Source organism: Triticum aestivum, chromosome 7A (assembly GCF_018294505.1).
Source record: "Triticum aestivum cultivar Chinese Spring chromosome 7A, IWGSC CS RefSeq v2.1, whole genome shotgun sequence".
Lineage (NCBI taxonomy): Eukaryota > Viridiplantae > Streptophyta > Magnoliopsida > Poales > Poaceae > Triticum > Triticum aestivum.
Genome location: NC_057812.1, coordinates 80,628,071 through 80,632,491, shown reverse-complemented (window position 1 = coordinate 80,632,491; position 4,421 = coordinate 80,628,071). Strand labels below are relative to the sequence as shown.

Genomic DNA, 4,421 nt, shown 5'->3' with positions numbered 1-4,421 from the left:
CGAGCTCGTTGGTGAGGTGATCGGTGGCGCCAGTGTCCAAATACCAGTTGGTATCTACTCCATAGGACGAGGTTGTGGCAGATCCGACGCTCTTCTCGTTCTTGGTGTAGGAGATGTCGAAGCGCCGGTAGCATTTGAGGGCGGTGTGATTCGGCCTCTTGTAGATCTGGCAAACGACCTCAGGAAGGTCATCGGCTCCTCCGTTGCCGTTGCCGTTGCCACGGCCTCCATTGCCACGACCACCGCCTCCATTGCCACGGCCTCTGTTGCCGCGGACACCTCCTCCATTGCCGTGGCCACCATTGCCACGACCACCTCCACCACGGCCAAAACCACCACGGCCACGAGAGATGGTATTTGCCGAGGACTGGGAGGAGTGGTTGCCACCTTCGAACATAGCAAGACGCTTTTCAAAATCGATCAACTAAGAGTAAAGTTCAGCTACCTTGATTGGTTCAGTCCTCGCGGCGCAGATGGACGAGACAAACGAGATGTAGTCGTAGTCTAGTCCGGCGAGGATGTAGGAGACCATGTCATCATCGTCGAGCGGCTTGCCTGCTGAAGCCATCTCGTCGCCCAGCGCTTTCATGCGCCCGATGTAGTCGGCGATGGTCGCGGTGCCCTTTTTGGTGGTGGAGAGGGCGATCCGCGTGTTGACGATGTTGGCCTGCGTCTGGGAAAGGAACATCTCCCTGATGGCGGTCCATGCCGCGGCGGCCTTGGTGCAGTGGGCGACTTGGATCATCACAGGTGGCGAGATCGAGTTGAAGATGAAGCTCAGCACCTGCGAGTCTTGCGCCAGGGTGACAACATACGCCGGGTTTGGCACATCTGTCGGCTTACCGTCTTTATCGGCAAGCTTGGGCTCCGGGAACGGGTGATCAGGGTTGAGGTGATCAATCAGCTGCGCTCCGCGTGGCTAGGGCTTGCGCGCGCCAGACCAGGTAGTTGCCCCGGTGCAGCTTGTCAGCGATGGGAATGAGGGCAAAAGCGGCGGCGGCGGAGCTGGAGCTAGCCATGACTAGGTTTGGATGTTGGAGAGGAAGTTGGCTCTGAATACCATGAAAGATTGGATGAAGCGTATACTTCTGGCAGGGACGCGTTGCATGTTATATAGGCAAAGAGGTTTACAAGATTTGGTAGTTCGGTTGTGTTGGATTGATCCTCAAGAAAGATATACGACGATGAGGATGAATCCTAACAACCACAACTACCGGTTACAACAACCACGCAACACGCTAGCCTATCGGCGTATATATGATTTATATTTATACCGTATATACATGTTATAATGTATTCTAACAACTTTCACTGGCTCGACAATATTGCACAAATCATGTGTACACATTTACATATGCGCTCCGCCGCGTCGGGAATCGGGGTAGATCTCGATCTGCAGCTAGCGATGCATACGCATGCGCGCTCCAGCCTCCATGGAACCCTGCATGCAGCTCTTGGTAGCTCCACACATCTTACCTTCACTTTCATCATTTTTCTTTTGCCGTTTAATTTTCAAATTTTTATATATTCTCAACGACACGTCCAATTTAGTTTTTGTTTCTAGATTCATGTTGCTTGTGACAAAGGCCGTGTCCAGTTATCTTTCCATTGTAATGGATATTGTTTTCCATGATAATTATCAGCTTTATGATGCCTTCGGGTGTCCTTTCTAAAGAAAAAAACCTTTACTTCCCATTCCCCACACCCCTTAACCTCCGCCACCCCGATACAAAGACACATGTGGAAAGGAAAATGAAAGCATGTGTCATAAAATGAAAGCGACGCTCACATGCATTGGAGCGCCCATATCCATCTGTACATCTGGAATGCTCTATGATCCAAATTCAAGTATAAAGGTAAAGCCTAACTTCTTACAAGCGAGCGGAGCGAGGCTCGCCGCCAGTGCTATATATCTCCTTTGTAAGCCGCCACACGGGATAAGTCGATCAATTGTAAATCTCCGAAGTTTGTAAGTTCCCTTGATATAGTGAAGATTTGCTGACGCCCGTGGTTTTTTCCCCTTCGTGTTGCAGGGGCTTTCCACGTTAAAATCGCGTGTCTCCAGTGTTGATTTCATTCTTTTCCGTTTGATATTAAACACAACAAAATGTAAAGACCAAATAAGAAACACGGATTGGAGATATTACCTAACATTATTCATAAGTAAAGCACAAAATACACTTAAGTTGGGCCAAGACCGGAGTTCTTGGAGACCGATTTTAATTATAATTACATGACCTTGATGAATTGTTCCTACTAACTACAAGTGATACACACTTGCCTGAACGGCTAAACAATAGATACATACATAACATAAATACATAGTTGATATCCCCTAAAAACATACTGTAGAATATACATAACAACACATGACGTTTGCAAAATCTCTGCTCGAAGCAAAACAAGAATCCACCTTGAGCTGTTACACTCTAATCACCGTACATGGCACAGCATGGCCTAGAAGGCCGGGCAAACCTTGCTGATGATCCAGAGAACAAAGCCCCATATGAGCTCATTCTCTCTGGCCTTCACCTGATGCTCATGGCTTCTCGCACTCATGTTTCTTCTCTGAACCTGGCTCCTCAAAGCAATGGCCTCCACTGCCTCGTACACCATTATTCTCTCCTGGGATGCTGCCGCAGATGCTAGATGGTTGTACACGAAGTGATGAAGAGATTGGTGACTTGAGGATCCATCGATCTCCTGAGTATTTGTAATCGTAGAGCTCGGTTCCGCGAGGCAGGAAGGCAGGTAGGAAGGAAGAAGGAGCTGGCTGGCTTGGTTGCCAAGGTAGTACAGGTACAGTAAGCTGTAAGCAGGATCTGTCGCCATGTTGGGGACTCTAATTGAGTGATGGGTCAAGCAGTCAAACTACGTGTGATGACAGACGATGTCTGGGATAATTTGAGAATGTTCCGTCGCCATCACGTTTGGAGACGACTAGTTCGAGCAGCAAAGCAGTGTTGTTCTGTTTTCTATAATTTTTGAAGACATTTGGTGGCGGCAAGATAGATTTGACCGCCCATTCTTTACTCAAGAGTTTTTGCAAGACTTGGTGGCGGCAAGATAAATTTATAATTGTTTCTATCAAGTTTTAGTAATTGAAACTTGCTCAAACATCCGATTTACCTTGCGATCCGTAAAGTCGTTTAATTCTGCACGAGGGCACACCAAGTTTTAAGTTTCAGTTTCTAAAAGTTACGGTTCCCGTTTGCGCGTACCAAGTTTTGAAAGTTGAAATTTAATGAATTTTAAAACTCGTCAAAATATATTTAAAATTGATCTTTTTTAAAGAATGAATCAGTAAAAATTAAAATTACATTGAAAATCATACTAGCCTTCTTCTTTCATCAATTGTATGCTTCTCGCTGGTGGTTGAAAATTACACTGAACCAAACAGTAAAGGAAAGGGATACCTGAAAACGTCCTCGACATATCTGGCTTGAAAGACCGCCATGGCTACTCGCCCATTGAAACGAGATATAAATCGTGGAGGAATATTAGTTGGATCATCAACCCACAAACACAGGCTTGCAATCCATCACCATCGATCCAAGAGAAAGTGAAACCGGACCATGCCCCAGAACAACATGAAACAAGATGTCGAAGTCACCACACCAATAGCCAGCTCATTTCTCACTGTGATAGACACACCAATTGCCAAAGATATGAAGAGAGACGACAAATCTGGTGCCACAAAATTTAACAGGCCCTTTGTCGTCCTCGGGTCGGACCTCATCGGAGTAGGGATATGCCAGAGAGACCTTATTCCAACATGCCATTGCCGCAACCACCTCGCCGATTCCGCTAGGGAAACAAAACCTAAGTAAAATAAAAAATAAAATAGATGGGTCCCCATTCCTTTTGCCGCCGATGAGGTCGCTTAGCGGTGGATTGGAGGGCGGGGAGGGGGGGGGGGCTAGGTGGTGATGTGGAGGAGACCTTTGGCAGTGGCTAGGTTTGGGAATATGAGTTTTTTTTCTTATATGAACAAGAGTCTTTTTGGTTTGAGATGCGAGAGAAGTTCCTTGCGAGGTGAGGTAAACTGCAGGGGAGAGAGGAAATCTTACCCTCTTCGCTGTTTTACAATTTAACCCTTCTATTTTCCGCTATTTACAAAATACAGTGTATGCTAATGCTAAAGTCAGTCCACTTCGAGACGTTATATCGTGCCACGTACATGTGGCCCCCTGGTTCGTTTTGGCACCAAAAGCGCTAAACAAGTGACCTATGTTTTCTTCGAAACGAAATATAACCTGCTTGGTGCAATCTGCAATCTACAATTTGAATTTTTGAGGATGTTTTCGGCGATTTGGGCCTGTTAATAATCGAATCATCTCGTAGCTAATAACTGTTTCATGCAGGCACGTGCTAGTAAATATGCAACCGTTGCTTCCTTCAGTGCCAAAGGCATCAACTCT

General features: G+C 46.5%; 1 pseudogene; it reads right to left on the bottom strand.

Annotated features, from left to right (window-relative positions):
* Positions 1–408: 408 nt before the first annotated feature.
* Positions 409–550, bottom strand: LOC123155181 (uncharacterized; annotated as a pseudogene).
* Positions 551–4,421: the final 3,871 nt, after the last annotated feature.